Source organism: Dendrobates tinctorius, unplaced genomic scaffold (genome assembly GCF_039654945.1).
Source record: "Dendrobates tinctorius isolate UK_male_01 unplaced genomic scaffold, ASM3965494v1 ptg000086l, whole genome shotgun sequence".
NCBI lineage: Eukaryota > Metazoa > Chordata > Amphibia > Anura > Dendrobatidae > Dendrobates > Dendrobates tinctorius.
This window is the reverse complement of record NW_027361754.1, coordinates 72905146-72924889: the sequence shown is the minus strand read 5'-3', so window position 1 is coordinate 72924889 and position 19744 is coordinate 72905146.

Sequence of the window (19744 nt, the reverse complement as noted above, 5' to 3'; positions counted from 1 at the left end):
CTACATGCTACATACATACTACATATATACTACATGCATGCTACATACATACTACATGCTACATACATACCACATACATACTACATACATGCTACATATATACTACATGCATGCTACATACATACTACATATATACTACATGCATGCTACATACATACTACATGCTACATGCATGCTACATACATACTACATACATACTACATGCTACATACATACCACATATATACTACATACATACAATACATTCATACAATACATACATAGACATACAGTACATATAACATAGAGTAACATACTTACCAATACTTGTCACATTGTTCCCCGAAGCCATTGTCTTTTCCGGAATAAATATTAACATAACAAACCACAAAAATACTCACCCACGATCCGAAGCAGTCCACGAGTGTGTCCCACGACGATCTTGGGTAGAGAACGGCAGCATCAGATGATGCTGCCGTTCTCTACGGGCTGCAGGAATCCAATGACGGAAGGTAGGTATCCTTCCGCACTGTATTCCTCCGCCACTTAAAAAAAAAAAAGTCCCTAGTCTCACTTTATGCCATTGCTGCGTGGGAAATTCCCACACAGCAATGGCATAAAGTGAGACTAGGGACTTTTTTTTTTTTAAAGTGGCGGAGGAATACAGTGCGGAAGGATACCTACCTTCCGTCATTGGATTCCTGCAGCCCGTAGAGAACGGCAGCAACAGCTGATGCTGCAGTTCTCTACCCAAGATCGTCGTGGGACACACTCGTGGACTGCTTCGGATCGTGGGTGAGTATTTTTGTGGTTTGTTATGTTAATATTTATTCCGGAAAAGACAATGGCTTCGGGGAACAATGTGACAAGTATTGGTAAGTATGTTACTCTATGTTATATGTACTGTATGTCTATGTATGTATTGTATGAATGTATTGTATGTATGTAGTATATATGTGGTATGTATGTAGCATGTAGTATGTATGTGGTATGTATGTAGCATGCATGTAGCATGCAGTATGTATGTAGCATGCATGTAGTATATATGTAGTATGTATGTGGTATGTATGTAGCATGTAGTATGTATGTAGCATGCATGTAGTATGTATGTAGCATGCATGTAGTATATATGTAGTATGTATGTAGCATGTAGTATGTAGCATGCATGTAGTATATATGTAGTATGTATGTAGCATGTAGTATGTATGTAGCATGCATGTAGTATATATGTAGTATGTATGTAGCATGTAGTATGTATGTAGCATGCATGTAGTATGTATGTAGCATGCATGTAGTATGTATATGGTATGTATGTAGCATGTAGTATGTATGTAGCATGCATGTAGTATATATGTGTTATGTATGTGGTATGTATGTAGCATGCATGTAGCATGCATGTAGTATGTATGTAGTATGTATGTAGTATATATGTAGTATGTATGTAGCATGTAGTATGTATGTAGCATGCATGTAGTATATATGTAGTATGTATGTAGCATGTAGTATGTATGTAGCATGCATGTAGTATATATGTAGTATGTAGCATGTAGTATGTATGTAGCATGCATGTAGTATATATGTAGTATGTAGCATGTAGTATGTATGTAGCATGCATGTAGTATATATGTGTTATGTATGTAGCATGTAGCATGCATGTAGCATGCATGTAGTATGTATGTAGTATATATGTGGTATGTATGTAGCATGCAGTATGTATGTAGCATGCATGTAGTATATATGTAGTATGTATGTTGCATGTAGTATTTATGTAGTATGAATGTAGCATGTATGTAGTATGTAGTATGAATGTAGCATGTATGTAGTATGCATGTTGTATGTATGTAGCATGTAATTTTTTTTTTTTTTTACATTTAACACATTAGCCGGATGATGGGACTACTACTGTCCCATCATTGGCTAATGTGTCAATCACTGTCATGGTAGCAGGCATCGCCCGATGGGACTTGTAGTCCCATCGGACGATGCCTGCACAGACCCCCGGAGCCTGCACAGACCACCGGCAGGCCGGCACAGCCCCCCGGCAGGCCGGCACAGCCCCCCGGAGCCTGCACAGCCCCCCGGCAGGCCGGCACAGCCCCCCGGCAGGCCGGCACAGCCCCCCGGAGCCTGCACAGACCACCGGCAGGCCGTCACAGACCACCGGAGCCTGCACAGACCCCCTGGCAGGCCGGCACAGCCCCCCGAAAGGCCCGTACAGACCCCAGAGAGGCTGTACAAGGGCAGGAAAGGGTTTTTCTTATTCCGATACCGGAAGTCCCATAGACTTGAATGGGACTTCCGGTATCGGAATCGGCGATACCGATACTTTTTTTAAAGATCGGCCGATACCATCCGATACGATACTTTGAAGTATCGGACGGTATCGCTCAACTCTAGTCAGTATTTTACCTCAGTATTTGTAAACCAAAACCTGGAGTGGGACAATCAGAGGAAAAGTATAATAGAAACACATCACCACTTCTGTATTTATCACCCACTCCTGGTTTTGGCTTACAAATACTGAGGTAAAATACTGACCAAATACTGAACGTGTGAATGTGGCCTAACTTTGAAAAAAGTGATGAGTGCTTTCGCATCCACCGGTTGGGACCATTTTCCCCTCTATTTCCTCTGGCTTCTCAAAATCCTCTCCTGGACGTCTACAACAATGATGGGTGTTCTACCATGTAGTGTACCATTAGATCATGAGGAAGGGTACGATGGGCCTCGTGGGATTATATGTCCCACCCAAACCTTCTGTTAACACTTAATACTAGATAACTAAAGAATCACATGTGGACGCTACTTTAGAGTGGAAATAATTGGCCACGGACATCTTTATTAAAGGTTTATTATCAAAAACCATAACTGTAATACAGAAATTCATATTTATCTCCTGCCAAAACTGTTCTCAGGAAACAGCAGGTATTCACCTGGGCATCCAATAACATGGGATTCACATAGGTGTCCATTAATATGGGATTCACATGGGTGTCCAATAACATGGGATTCACCTGGGTGTCCAATAACATTGGATTCACCTGGGTGTCCAATAACATTGAATTCACCTGGGTGTCCAATAACATGGGATTCACCTGGGTGTCCAATAACATGGGATTCATCTGGGTGTCCAATAACATGGGGATCACCTGGGTTTCCAATGACATGGGATTCACCTGGGTGTGCAATTGTAAGGTGGAAGATTGGGCTGCGGTTACCTGCATTGAGCCAGATCCGGAACTGTCGAGGCTGCGTCCCATGTTGCCTAGGGGAAGGAATAGGGGACCGGACAAGCCTCATGACCCAGGAAGAGGGGGTGTATTTAATGGTAAGACAGAGCTGGAAACGCGCAAAGTGAGGGGCAGTTTCCCACCAACAAGGAAAGTAAGCAATGGGCTCGGTGCCCTGAGCAGCAGCGCCGTGATGTACTGCGGCCGACATCTACTGAGCGCTCCAGTGGGACAGTGGCTGTGGGAAGCGCCCTGCACACGGCCAAACCCAGAACCACGCTCGTGCAGAGAAGTGTTGGCCGGTTACAGGACACTGAGGTGCGGTTCCCTTTGCTGGCTAGCGCGCATCAGCCCACGCTTAGTACGGAAACTTCTGCAGCTTTTCCCACTTTGATTGAGCAGGCTTATGGACTGGGGGCTCAGCGGGTAAAACTGGAGATCACCAAATGCCGCCAGAAGATGGATTGCTAATCCTGGACCCCAACGGAGGACCGTATACCGGCCGTTGCCGGTACTACTACCCACATTGGACTGCGGACTAACGAACACCAGCAGGTGCTACGATAAGTGCTATTTGAAACTCAGACTGCCACACTCATTCTGCTTATTCTATTTATCTCTTGTTGTTCTATTAACCGTTTGTTTCAATGCTCATTAACTCCCTGTGAGGAGATTACCTTTACCTTTACTGTTAAAATAAATAATATTGTTATACTGTACTACTCTGCAATCCCTGCGTACAGCATCTCAGTAACTGCTTACACAATAACAGAGGACTCGACTCACCAGGGTGTCCATTAACATGGGATTCACCTGGGTGTCCAATAACATGAGATTCATCTGGGTCTGCAATAAGATAGGACTCACCTAGGTGTCCAATAACATGGGATTCACATGGTTGTGCAATTACATGGCACTCACCTGGGTGTCCAATAACATGGGATTCACCTGGGTGTCCATTAACATGGGATTCACCTGGGTGTCCATTAACATGGGATTCACCTGGGTGTCCATTAACATGGGATTCACCTGGGGGGGTCTATTAACATGGGATTCACCTGGGGGGTCTATTAACATGGGACTCACCTGGGTGTCCAATAATCCCATGTGGATCCCTCCATATTATCACTCCAAAGAGACGTTTACTGTAAGACAATGCTAATGAATTAGGCCCGATTATCCTATACAAACCACACAGGGGAGATTGGGGCCCATGTTCCATGGCCATCCCTGTAGTATGACTTGTTATGTTTCCTCAATGGGTAACAACAAAGATATACGGTAACTTGAAGCTTCTAAGTCTCAATGCAAAATGTGGAACAAGGTCCCCTGGCCCACCATGCGTCATATATATTACTTCAACTGGCATATAGGGAAGCTCCTCAAACTCCAGTACCCCAGTGCAACTGAGGTACAGATATGTCCTAGGCAACACTACGAAAAAATGTAATGAATGGCCCCTTGCTGCCTAGATATTACAGTCTGTAATTAATAAGCTTGGTAGTAAAGTGGAGATGTTATGTAAGAACATGAACCATACACCTAGGGTGAATTGTATGACAGGTCATAAAATATGGGATTAATAAGTAGCACCTACACCCTACACAGTTCAACTGTACGGTGAATGCATCGATAAATATACTAGGCCCAATTTGTCATTTGTGAGATTTTGTAAGTTACGGTATTTTTCTTTTTTTATTTGTTTTTCTCGTAATATTTATTGACCTTTTTTTGCGACAAATTCTTCAAAATGAGATCACCTTTGCAGTTGATGAATTTTGCACAAAGTCAAAAATACTGTTTACATTTGTCATTAACCTTTCTTGCAATTTGATAGAGCAAAAAATTTGCTTATTCTGCTAAAGTGATGCAAAATTTTTGCAAAAATTGCAGACACATAAAATCACTACAGGAAGGGGGGCTTGAATACATTTCATCAACATTTTTTAGACTTTTAAAAAGTGTCAATTGATAAATCCCTCGAAAACATCTGGAGACCCCAAACTCAGCTGCTCACTATCTATTATTTCAATTATTAATATGAAAAAAAGGCGGAACCAACACAAAAACATCAGCAAAAGGGACTTTTATTATGCTTTTTAGGACCGTAGGAAAATTGAGAGAAAATCCACTTTTTTTCCCAGTAAGAGATAAACCAAAAAATAAATAAAAAATTGAAATAATAGCCTCAAGGAACAGAATAATCAGACAATATTTTAAACTAAAAAACAAAAATTGAGCTTGGTTTGAGTTGGTACACATGCAGCATATAAACGCGTGTTTACATTGGCCATGAAGCATACAAAGCTTTCCGCCTCTCCAGCCCAACACCTCACAGTCAGTGTCCCAAGCCAGCAGCCACGGGGGTGACGTCCACTTTGCGTCCCCTTGCTCCCTTTTTGGCTATGATAACTGTGGCTTGTGGCTGAAGTGTGGCGCCCAGTGAGGCTCGGTCGCCACAGGCGTACTGCACCTTCTCCTAAGGTGTAGTGCCCCACCACCTAGGTAAGTTGGGAACTCCTTTCCACACTCCAACACCTGCACCCACACACAGGATAGTTCAGCAATGGACCAGATTGCGGCTCCATGCTTAGAGGATAACAGAGCACCTTTCGTGGGTTTTTGCTTCGTAACACGAGTTGTGCTGGGAGGTGGGTGGAGTTAAATATAAAAGAGTGGGAAAGTTAAAATTACAGATCAGTCTGAGGGGAAGCTGAGAGCAGGCTGACAGGAGGTCAGCCTGAGGGGAGCTCAAGGCGGAGGAAGACAGTCAGTCAGGCGAAGCTGAGGACTGGTCTTAGTGGAACGAGCTCCCTAGGAAAGGAACAGAAGGAGAAAGATGTAGAACTGCAACCTAAGCTTCCATAAGAGAGAGAAGCAACAGTGCGGAACAAAGGAGTAGGAGAACAGAGAGGAGTTGTGGGTTGGAAGAGGAACCCCGCCTATAAGTTCTCAGCGCAAGGCCGGGGCCCGGTCCCCGAGGTTGTATGGACACTTATGGTTCTGCAGCAGACACCGGTGGAGTAGTTGGCTGTAAATGCACTACTCCCATCCAAGACTTGGGGCACAACAGCATCTGTATAGAGAGCCGGGACTCAGGATAAAGGGAGTCCCCGAAGTAGGCTACAGCTGTCTGCCGTACAAGGAAGAGTTGTTAGGAACATCTGACAGGAGGAACTTCAGAGTACCACGGTACTGGAGCTCTTCACACTAAAAGGCGCAATAGAGGAGTCGTTCAGGACAGGTACATGTTGGCGGAGTGTTGGAGAGGAGAAGCCTAACTTGCCCGGGAGGGTGATTGAGTCTTTGCACCGGAGGACACGGCACAGAGGCAGGCACCAGTGTGTACCATGAACTGTGAGTAAAGCTTAGGAACTACAAGCCCTGGTGTCTTCCAGTCATTGTGCACCAACACCGTCAGCACCGCTACATCTGGGTGTCCTCCTCTACACTGCCTGCGCCTATACACTGCCCTGGGGTTACAGCTTCACCTGTGGGGTTACAGCTTCACCTGCAACACACCATCAGCCCCAGAGGATCTGCACGCAGCGTTGGCTTAACATCTTGCTTGCCAAAAGCCACAGGTGGCGTCACGAACTATTTCATCACATAAACTATATTACAACCACCATTGATTTGGGCACCCAGGGCCACGGATCGGGTCACTGCTGCTGTGACACATCCCACTGACACCGGCCCAGTACCGAGTACCCCACAGCCCTGGGACGGGGTGACCCAGAAGCACCTACAGGTACCCCTGCCACTGGCTTTCTAGTTGAGTCTGGTGATTTCTCTGATAGTCTTGGGGGCCGGTACCCCCATGCGACCTAGTCCATCCACCTGACGGCAGTCAGCGTAGATACGGGCCCCACGGGTGGACTCCTCACTACCCGTCTCCCAAGGACCCTTTCTGCCTTTTGTATTTAATGGCTTCCCCTGACTGGTGTCCACTGGTTGGGACCCGGTCCTTTTGTCTGCCCTTATTCACACACTGATGTCAACTTTGATACATGATAAGGTTTTTAATATTAGACAGTGTAGGACCGCCCCGACCACAGAGTCACCTTGTCGATGGTGGGACGGCTTTTATGCTATATGTGATCAAATACAGTATTACTAAGAACTCTGAATTATTTAGATGCACTTTTGCTTTTTATTTATTTATTTACAGCAGGGTTTTTCTCATTTTGTCTTTTGTAGGTTTACTATATTAAACTATTATACTGTTTAATATCCCAGAATATCTGCTAATCCTGCACCAATCAGATCCCATTAAATGGTATTAGAAAATATAGAATTGCGGATGGTACTGTCCTCTCGTCTTCTGTTTATTACATCCTTTGTTTTAGGGAACAAACAGGTTTACTTCGTGAATAACCTTCAAGGAAACTCCACCCAATATTAATTAAACAGCGGAACAAATTATAAAAATGGCATCATGTAATGACATGGGTGGAATTTCTTTCCAAAACCTGTAAAGTACATTATCGAATGTCATTAGATAGTCAGTATCTATCTTCTATGTATCACATAGTGCAGCAGGGTATTGTCATCTTCAATACTGCCATGTAGACTATACTTATAAAATAGGGGTATTTAGTGCACAAATTGGCCAATTCATGTGTGCCCACCAGTCACAACAAAGTGTACCTTTCTTTGATGGGACCGTAACCATTTTTTATCAAACATACTTCTTCAGGACCAAAAGCCTAAAAATTGAAAGGGCAGTTAGCTTATAGCACTATTAAAAAAATGTGATAATCTATGGGGCCGTCAGTGATTTTCCATGGAAAATCGCGGGGACACATCTGATTTTGATCCGAGGGCCAGATAAAAATTAGTGATATAAGTCAATGGGTCCATGAGAAAATCTGATCACACTTGGATAACATCTGAGTGCGTTACGATTTTCATGGACTGTCAGAAAGGAGAACGCAGAGAAATTAAAAAAAAAATTTCTGTACATTCAAGAAAATCGTATGACACGCTGACCAAACTCTGAGTCTATTGGTCCATTTTTCTTGTACGGGGAAAAGTAGGACATCTGAATAAGGCCTAGTAGATCCCATAGATCATAATAGGTATGAGTGTTATCCGTGAAAGTTTTTGATGTGTGAGTTTGACATGTGAATGAGCCCTTAGGCTACATACGCACATCTGTGTGAAACATCCTAGTATTTTCCATATTTTACTCAGACTGCACACAAACCCATAGCGTTTCATTGATCTATACACACATCGTTCATCTGTTTTTCACTTATCTATTGTTAAAGAGTCATTGGAGAAATAAAAGTTCAGACAGTTTATACCTCCTCAGGTTTAAAAACAAAAAACCCTGGATGCAATACAGAGGCAAATCGTAATGTACAAGAGAGAAAAGCTGTCCTGTTTATACGGATGTAAAAATGGACATTGATGTGTGAATGTAGCTTTAGGACCCGTTCAGATGACTGTATGTCGGTCTGTGTGTTGTCCGTATGAAAAATGGATAGCATATTGACCAATGGAAATCAAGACACCAGACCCAACAATGCAAACGAGCTGAAGGCTGCTATCAAAGTAACCTGGGCTTCCATAACCCCTCAGCAGTGCCACAGGCTGATCGTCTCCATGCCACGCTGCATTGATGCAGTAATTGTTGCAAAAGGAGCCCCGACCAAGTATTGAGTGCATTTATTGAACACACATCTCAGTAGGCCAACATTTTAGATTTTAAAATCATTTTTCAAGCTGGTGTTATAAAGTACTAGATTATGGCCCGATGCTATCACATCGGGAGGATGCGATAGCATCACACCTCTTGCCATGTTAACCCTCAACACACACACACACTCCTCTCACCTTTCACCATCTCCACTCACTCTTTCACTCCACATACGACCCCTTCTCTCACTCCGTCTCTCATACTCACGCCGTCATCGCAGCTGCTCCACGATCCCCGACATCTTCTTCCGCCAGCGCCATTCTGGATCCAGACGTTGTCCACGCCGGCGACATGTTCTTGCGGCGACGCCATCTTGAGTGTCGTGAAATCCCGCGATAGTCAAGATGGCGTCGCCGGAACAACATGTCGCCGGCGTGGACGACATCGGGATCCAAAATGGCGTCGGCGAAATCTCGCGAGTTTTCGCCGACGCCATTTTGGATCCCGACGTCGTCCTCGCCGGCGACATGTTCTTGCGGCGACGCCATCTTGACTATCGCGGGATTTCGCCGATCCAAAATGGCGTCGCCGCAAGAACATGTTGCCGGCGTGGAGGACGTCTGGATCCAGGATGGCGCCGGTGGAAGAAGATGTCGGGGATCGTGGATTAGCGGCGATGACGGCGTGAGTATGAGAGACGGAGTGAGAGAAAGGGTTGTATGTGGAGTGAAAGAGTGAGTGGACGTGAGTGGAGATGGTGAAAGGTGAGAGGAGTGTGTGTTGAGGAGTGGTGTGTTGAGGGATAACATGGAAAGAGGTGTGCGGTGACGTCACCGGTTACAACTGGACGGAAGTTGTTACAACCGGAAGCTGCTTAGGGCATTTATTATTATAGATTCTAATTTACTGAGATAATGACTTTTGGGCTTTCATTGGCTGTAAGCCATAATCATCAACATTAAGGGTACGTGCACACGCTGCGGATTTTGTAAAATCCGCAGGTAAATCTGCAGGTCAAAAGACCTGCGGTTTTACCTGCGGATTGGCCTGCGGTTCTGCCCTGCGGTTTTTCATCTCCACAATGGAGGCGATGGCAAACCTCAGCGGAATCCGCAGAAAGAATTGATATGCCAATTCTTTCTGCGGTTTCAAAACCGCAGGAAAACCGCGTGGAAAAATCCGCACCGTCTGCACTGCGGTTTTTTATTCCCATAGGGAATAATGGTACTGTACACCGCAGCAAAAACTGCTGCGGACCTGCAGCGGCCAAATCCGCTGCGGAACTGCAGCAGAATCCGCAGCGTGTGTACACACCCTTACAGAAATAAACACTTGGAATAGATCACTCTGTAATGTCTCTATATAATATATGAGTTTTTTGTATTGAAGAACTGAAATAAATTAACTTTTTGATGATATTCTAGTTTAGTGAGATGCACTTGTATATCGCTAACAAAAAGATAACCAAAGATAATATGGACCCCTTCTGGTGCTGGTTGTTATACCACACATCTCCCTGTACGTACAGAAAGACTAGTGTGTTACAAATTTACTTTACAGTAAACTTGGTTGATTCATTTGACTCTTTTTTTCTTTTTTTTTTACTAACGTGTCAACGTTGTTAGGCCTGTGGCGATTGTAATCAATTGTCAAAATAAAGGAGAAGCCTATCCTGCCCAGACAGTACCCCTTCTCTCCAGAGGCCCCATGTCAATAGTCATTACCAAGCTGCTGTCTCGTTACGCTCTGACACTTTACAGGAGAATCGTGTTCCAGTCCCAGTGTGCTGTCTGGTGCGGGGTACATCACACTCCCTTGTAGGCCGCAGGACTCTGCTGTCTCCAGGCCACCATCTTCAGGAATCGCCACACACATTCAGTGGACACCAAGTTCACTGCAACAAGCACACACTTACTAGTCAGTTCAAGTTCATCAGGGTGTAATACGTGAGATAGGGCACAACACTTCATGTTCCTTACTTCCTTAGCACAACACATCTTCAGCCTTACCATTCATTCTTTCTTGAATATCCCTTTGCCCACTGGCACTCTTAACCCCAGAGATTTCTTTTCCCGTTCGGCAGTGCACCCGGGATCCCTTACCTTCCTTCTTTGCGGGTCCCTGTCCATCTTCCCTGGACGCCAAAGGACATAATGTTCCCCGCAGTTCATATGTAATACCTTGAGCTCCAGGCGCGACAGGATTCTAGCATAGTGTTTAACTGCCTCGAATGGCAGACACATGCTGACCCTAGCAGCCCACAATTGAAGTTGAACTTGTCATTGCACTTTTCTATCTCTGACACTACCAGGAAGTGCCCACCTTTTATCAACACTAGTTCCCACCCACTGGGCTAGTTCCATCCATTAACTGTATCCTATAGTTCCCTATCTAATAGACTAAACCTATTGTCCCTACCTTATGTCTTATGCCGTTGCTAAGCCACTTTACTATATGAACAGTACTCACACTATCCCAATTCTCACCCTGTACCATGTACTACTCACATTATACGTTAACGCTTTACATTCTTATATGCTGTACATTACCATCATACAGTATGAAATACACACATCACTGTACACATAGCGTGATTCTTGGCTTCAGGGGTAGCAACGCAGCAGAACAAGTCCATCATTATTTCATCTGTGGCGCCCCTGAGGATTCAGTCGCCACAGAGGTACTGCACCTCCTCCTGAGGTGTGGTACCCTACCATCCAGCTAAGGTGGAGACACCTGGCCACGCTCCAACACCTGCATCCCACACAACATAGTAGTGTAGCAAAGCACCTTTGGTGGCTCCCTGCTTGGAACACGAAGCGTGCTGGGAGGCGGGTGGAGTTAGTTGGCACCAAAAGAGCGGGAAGAGTTTAGGATTTGGTCAGTCTGACAGAGTCAGTGGAGGAGTGAAGATCCCCTGAGTGGGATGGATGAAGGAAGTGCTGCAGCCGACCTCAGTGACCTGGGTCCGCTAGCACAGGAAAGAGACATTGATGGAAAGCCTGACTCTCTCCATAAGAAGGAAGGATTAGTACGGAACGTAAGGAGAGGAGGACTAAGGATTAGGGTTAGAGCAGAACCCTTCCCAAGTTCACAGCGCAAGGCCGGGGTCCGGTCCCCGAGATTGTATGGATACTACTGGTCCTGCAGCAGACACCGGAGGATTTGAAGTTGTCACCACTTTATTCACACACAAGACTTGGGGGCACAACAGCAACGAGAGTGAGCCGGGACTTAGTAGCAAGGAGTCCCTGAAGCAGGCTACAGTTGTCTGCCGTACAAGTAGAGTTCTAAGAACATCTGAAAGGAGGAACTCCAGTGTAACTCAGTACTGTGAGTACTTCAAATAGGCGCTAGAAGGGAGACGTTCAGAAAAGGCACATATGTTGGCGGAGTGTTGGAACGGAGTACTTCATCTTGCCTGGAGGTTGGCTGAGCCCATGACCCGGAGGACACAGCACCGACGCAGGCACCTGTATGCACAACAGACTGTGAGTAAAGCCCTGGTGCCCTCCACTTATTCCTGCGCCAACACACTCAGTACTGCTACATCGCTGTGCCTGACACTGCACCATCTACGTCTCCTCCCTATCTCTCCACCTACACTGCCCTGGGACTACTGCCCTACCTGTGGAGGGCCACAACATCATTGCTGCACCACACCATCTGTTCCAGAGGATCTGTCTGCAGCGTCAGCTTAACATCTTCATTGCCGAACACCACAGGTGGTGTCACGAATCATTCACCAATAAACTTTAATCATCATCCACACGTTCAACATTTCCCCCTTTTACAATGGATGCCCAGGGCCACGGACCGGGTCACAGCTACCGTGACAACTCCCATTGAAACCAACGGGCCCGGTACCGACTACCCCGCTGCCCTGGGTGCGAGGGCAATCCACTTTTGGCGTCACGAACAGGATGACGAAGCCCAGTGCCACCGGGTTCTGTGTGCCTGAGTTTATTGGACTTAAACATTGCTGAGAATGTGCAGAATAACCAAATTAATAGACTGTAAAATGGACTCTCAAAATGGCGGCCGGCGCGGTGAAGAAGGGCGTGACAACATGGATGGTCCTAAGAAAAGACCGCAAGCTGTCCTGGGCCTCCCCTGCCTGAACTTCTATGCAACTGCAACATGGCCAACCCCCGAGGGGTTTGGATACTGGCTTGGTAAGGAGGAGTAGGAAGAAGACGCCACCCCCAGAAGGAGGAGCGAGAGCCGTTGGCGGGAAAAGAGGCCAGGAAGGAGGAAGAACGCCAGAACGCCATGATGGAAGAAGGACGGAGGCCAGGAGAAAGCAGTGGAGAAAAACAACTCTCCCCCAGGCAGCACCCGCGGAACATACGACCGCTGCGATATCCTTTGCAGCGCCCGCCACCCCCGCCAAGCCGATACTGCCACTGGTTGCGGCCTGCAAGGAGGAGATACATGAAGACCCCATAGCAGCTTGTGGGGCAGGGGCTGTATCAATCCCGAACCTGGCGCGGCTGCGCAGGTCCCCACTGGAGGCCTCGGCAGGCACCACTCCTGTGCCTGCTCGGATCCAGCTGCCGCCCGCTCACCAAGCAGCTCCAGAGGTTGAAGCTGCCACGGTTCACCACCCTGTACCCGCACCGGAGCCAGAACATCACCGAGAGGTACCAGGTATGATCACCGCCCCTGCCATGATCACTGGTGCTGGGAACTGTACCTGTGGACCGCAATGGTCCAGTGCTTGCTCAGGTCTTAAGTGGCAGCACCCAAGTTTCACCAGCGGTCAGACCAAAAGCCAAGGCAGCAGAGATACCATCTGATGATGAAGTGCAACATCCAATGGTACAAGTTGCTACCCCTGCTGTACCACAGGCAGCAGTTCCATCAGCTGCCACCCCAGTTGCTCAGGCAGCCACTAACATAACTCCTTGGGAGAAGGAATACCTGCAATTTGTAGACCATCAACAGGAAGAGGATGCCCTGCAATTCTCCCCTAGATCAGCCCAAGCAACCCGCTTCCACCACCCTAGGAGGGGACCAACATTAATAACTAACTAACTAACTGTTACCCAACAGGGTATAGGCACTGTTATGCCTTCTTTATTTTTTTTGTTCATCATGTTGTTTGTTTTTTTTTTTCTTTTTGTATTCAAGTTTGCCCAGTTTCCTTGGCAGTCTCTTTTAATTGAACTGTGAGATCATGGACAGTGAATGATCCAGAACTGACCTGTACATAGTTGCACCTCTTTAGGTGCCCTTTCTTGATTTTACATAAGTCTTTTATGGATAAGGACTATCTCAACCTGGAGCATGGCTCCCACCTAAAGGACACTGCAAGAAATCCCGGCTGGGAGCGGTGTCCAGCACTTACAAGAATTATTGAAGTTTTGATGTGAAGTATTTTATAATGTGCCTTATGAAAGTATTAATAATTATAGAATAGCCTTTTGTATAGAATTTAATTGATAGTAATAACAACTAGGAATATTTTAATAAAGAGATGAAGGATTGGAAAAAAGATGAAAATTTGAATGAAGATTGAAAATGCAGGTGACGAACCAGGCATCAGCGGTTGTCACCTAGGGTTTAGAAGTCTCGAAGTAATAGAAAATGTGTTAAAGATGATACTTGAACTGGACCTGGATATGTCTGCAGCGTCGGCTTAACATCTTCATTGCCGAACACCTCAGGTGGCGTCACAAATCATTCACCAATAAACTTTAATCATCAGCCACACGTTCAACATTCCCCCTTTTACAATGGACGCCCAGGGCCACGGACTGGGTCACAGCTACCGTGACAACTCCCATTGAAACCAACGGGCCCGGTACCGAGTACCCCGTGCCCTGGGTGCGAGGGCGATCCACATCCATATTGGCTTCCTTTATGGCATGTAACCCCTTTGTACCAACCCCCTTATTGCATTCTTATAATTGGAGAAATGGAAGATCTCAGCCATAAAACAGAGATACTGTTACCATGTGCCTGTTACTTAATCTGTTAAAGCTGCTTCATGCTGTTCATGTTTTTTTCCTCGCCCCCTAAAACAAAGATATTGTCCATTATATGGTATGACAGGAAGTGAAGAATTAATCACCAGATCATGACCCTTAACTGCAGTCTGGGGGGTCTCATCGGCTTCAGCTAATTACTATCCTGCACATGGCAATCATTAGTCATTGTCAGATATCTCTGGTTGACATTGATGGTGCAGTTACTGCCATTTGAAGGGGGCTTTGTTGTCCCATTTTGTGCACTTTTGCTTTTAAAAGGAAAAAAAACTCTTCGGAGTCATGTATCACAACGTCTTCTTTCTCAACCAATCCATTCTCCTACAGAATAGCTAAACACTGGTCTCTGTTTCCATCAATAATCCACAAATCCCAATATATTCCCCCAAGTTAGGAGAAGAGACATACAAGCTAGCCCTAGATAGGGTCACGCAGCAGTATTTTCTCTCATCCGAGAGGATCAGGTTGATTATGCTTACGACACTCTGATCAGAGTGTGATCACAGTGTGATCTGATTTTCTCGAATGAAGAGAAGGTGGGGTAAAAAAAGTCTCCATCTTCTCCATTCTCAGATGTCATCCAAGTGCAGTCTGATGTTTTCCACAGACTCATTGACTTGGATGGCCGAGTGCTATCCGATAATCGTAACAAACTCCTGCATGCTGCGATAGTTTTCCATCGGACCGAGAAAAAAAAATCAGACGTGCACGGCCCCAAAGAGAAACAAGTGCTATCCAATGATTTTTTTGGGATCAAAAACATGGCCATGTGCCCGAGCCCTTAGCGGATGTACTGTAGCTCTCATGTTTAGGAGGTATTGTGGCTGGCGCTATTTAAGTCTACATGTACCCCCCAAAAAAAAACACGCAAATCTATGGCTAACCCTCGTTAAAAGCCGTGTGTTACATTTTAATGTAGATTCACTGCAGATTTTACCACTAATATATTGAAAGTAATGAAATCCTTTGGGAAAATCCGCAGCAAAAATGGATGTTCTTACGATTTTAAAATTTTCACTGCATTTCAAGTATCACACAGAAAAAGTCATCAGGATAAAGGATTGAGAAAAAGTCAGACACTTATTAGAGTTGAGTAGAAAGACCCTATTTCAGCAGCCACGTCGGTAATGGATCACCCTCGCACCCAGGGCAGCGGGGTACTCGGTACCAGGCCAGTGGAGTTCAATGGGAGATGTCACGGTAGCTGTGACCCGGTCCGTGGCCCTGGGTGTCCATTGTAAAAGGGGAATGTTGAGCGTGTGGATGATGATGATTAAAGTTTATAAGTGAATGATTCGTGACGCCACCTGTGGTGTTCGGCAATGAAGGTGTTAAGCCGACGCTGCATACAGATCCTCTGGGACAGATGGTGTGGTGCAGCAATGATGGTGTAGCCCTCCACAGGTAGGGCTGTAGTCCCAGGGCAGTGTAGATGGAGAGCGTAATGGTGCAGTGTTGAGCACAGAGATGTAGCAGTGCTGAGTGTGTTGGCACATGAATAAGCGGAGGACACCAGGGCATGTAGTTCCAAAGCTTTACTCACAGTCTGTTGTGCATACAGGTGCCCGCATCCATGCTGTGTACTCCAGGTCAGGAGCTCAGCCAACCTCCAGGCAAGATGAAGTACTCCGTTCCACCACTCCGCCAACATATGTGCCTTTTCTGAACGTCTCCCTTATTGCGCCTATAGTGAAGTACTCACAGTACTGAGTTACACTGGAGTTCCTCCTTTCAGATGTTCTTAGAACCCTACTTGTACGGCAGACAGCTGTATCCTGCTTTTGGGGACTCCTTGTTACTAAGCCCCGCCTCACTCTCATTGCTGTTGTGCCCCCAAGTCTTGTGTGGGAATAAAGTGGTGACAACTTCTATTCCTCCGGTGTCTGTCGCAGGACCATTAGTATCCATGCAACCTCGGGGACCGGACCCCGGCCATGCGCTGAGAACTTGAGGAAGGGTTCTGCTCTAACCCTAATCCTTAGTTCACTTCTTCTCCTCACGTTACGTACAAAACTATCTTTCTTATGGAGAATTAGGCTTTCTGAATGTCTCTTTCCTGTGCCAGCAGTGTCCATCCCACTCAGGGGATCTTCTCTCCCAGACTGACCTAGTCAGACTGACCCACAGACTGACCTCTCCTAATGAGCTCCCGCTCTCTTGTGCAGACTAAGCTCCACCCACCTCCCAGCACTCTTCGTGTTCCAAGCAGGGAGCCACCAAAGGTGCTTTGCTACACTACTATGTTGTGTGGGATGCAGGTGTTGGAGTGTGGTCAGGTGTCTCCACCTTACCTGAAGGGTGGGGTATCACACCTCAGGATGAGGTGCAGTACCTCTGTGGCGACTGAACCCTCAGGGGCGCCACAGTAGTCTATGACCACCAGCTAGAACACTGCGAAGCTTCTAGTACCTGCGATATCCCTGGTGCATCTTCTGAACAGTAGATAGGCGCAATATCATGCGTGTGCCGCAATGTAATGACGTAACGGCAGCCTCCTAATCAGAAAAGTCACCGATAATGTCACAGGTAGAAGGAGGTCCTCAGTGCACTGGGCTACCGACCCTGGAATACCGACATGTCACACTGGACGAGTAACCTGCAAACTTTTATGCTCAACTCTATCACTTAAACCAAGGGTCCCCAACCACCAGTCCACGGCCCAACATCGGGCCATTGCAGTGCCCTTGCCGGTCCGCGGACACAAGGGGAGCCGGCGGCAGTGCAGCAGCTGATACTCACCGGTCTCTGTCGACGGCTTCATCCAGCGCTAAGCGGTACAGTGTACCGTTCATTTAAGGTCATGAATATGGACACCTCTCATCTCCCATAGGCGTGGCGTCCATATTCATAGACCTTAATGAGCAGTAGCACGTGACCGCTCCGCACAGGAGCTGAAGTGCTGCGAGATGCAGGGAGGGAAGTTCAGCGACGGGAAGGAAGGTCAGCGATGTGAGGGTAAGTATGATGGGGGAGGATGGGGGAGCCGAGCGGAGCCATATATACAAGGGAGGGAGAGTGGGAACAGAGCCATATATATATAAGGGAGGGAGAGTGGGAGCGGAGCCTTATATACAGGGGAGGGAGAGTGGGAGCGGAGCCATATATACAGGGGAGGGAGAGTGGGAGCGGAGCCATATTTACAAGGGAGGGAGAGTGGGACCGGAGCCATATATACAAGGGAGGGAGAGTGGGAGCAGAGCCATATATACAAGGGAGGGAGAGTGGGAGGGGAGCCATGTATACAGGATGGGACAGGGGAGCCATGTATACAGGATGGGAGAGTGGGAGCAGAGCCATGCATACAGGATGGGACAGTGGGAGCGGAGCCATGTAGGCAAGGATGGGAGGATGGGAGCAGAGCCATGTATACAAGGATGGGACAGGGAAGCCATACATACAACAGGAGGAGCCACACAGAGCTGGACAGGACGAGGGGAACCACACATACATTTTCTGATGATTATAAAATAATCAGCATGTACAGTACTCCAGTACAATTTTTCTTAAGTGCTCAATGCTCCATTTCCTTGTAGGTTCCAATCATCATTAGCAGTGACGGTCATCAGTAGAAGTAGCCCGGTGCTCCCACTGAAACAGAGAAACAAGCCAGGTGCTCCCACTCATTCAAAACCTATGGTGAGTTGAATCACATTATAAATGTTATAATTAAATGATAAGTATGCACTGCTAAACTACAACCGCGTCCATAGCCCCGCCCCCTTATGACCAAAGCCCCGCCCCTGTCACACCTCCATCCCTGCCCTACCGGGCCATAGAAGAATGGTCTTGCTTGAAACCGGTCCCTGGTGCAAAAAAGGTTGGGGACCACTGACTTAAACCATCTATACACATTAGACTAAGGTTGGCTAAACCTGCCAATATCGCTGACTTTGGCCTACAGTTTAATGGAGACAAAGGAAAATGATTGTCAAGGATCCTTCATGTCCAGTATCGGATTGCCTTTTGCCTTCCTTTTCTTCTCACCGAGATAAGCTACCACCAGAGATGTCTTTCATAGAGAACATGTGCTCCTGTGTATGGGAGAGACGACCAAGATATGAAAGATGCGAGAGATAGCTGCCGACCAAGCAATTGGACTTCACGTGGTGCTGTTGTTCCCCATGGATTTTATCCACACATATCTGTCGGTAAAATTCACAACAATTCCGTCCTGCGTGGAGACATTGTGGATGACTCCTCTATAGGAATGTGCACTATACCTGTCCTATAATTAGTATAAAGCATGTGACCCATATGATCATCTACAGTTCTATGGATTGAAGTTATTTTCCAGAAATTTGCAGACATTTAGCAATAACATCCATATCCTGCTCCCCGTCTTCCCAAAGTTATTTAACTCTAGTAGTATTTAGCTAATGTTGGCCAAAGATTAAAAGCATAGGTTTTATAAAAGAAACATTGAGCAGGATCATGTAAAAAAAAACCTCTGAAATTCAGTTTTCCCTGTCTGGGACTCAGCCCGAGTGAGTGAAGACAGCTCATAGAGTAGAAAAGACTTATTGCACTGTACAGGAAATTAATAGAATATCTGGAAAATAAACGTGGGCTGACACCATAGTATAAACATAGCTCACCGGACTGGGTGGAGGCTCCATTACTGAGATCCTACACATAACAGGAGAGACTCATGCAATAACAGGTGAACACACCCGAGGTCAGGACAAAAAGTACAGAGCAGCCCAGACACAAACATGCACAATCTCCCTCTTACCTAGAAATTCCACAGTAAATAAGTCCTCGAGTTGTCCTCAAGTTCTTAAAGGTCTCCTTTTTTTTTTTGCAAAAATCGAATGACAACCCATAATGCCGTAATCACAGTTGCCACAGGGTTTGTCATCTAGTTTTTCTAGAATCTTGAATGACCAAATCAAGTCACACAG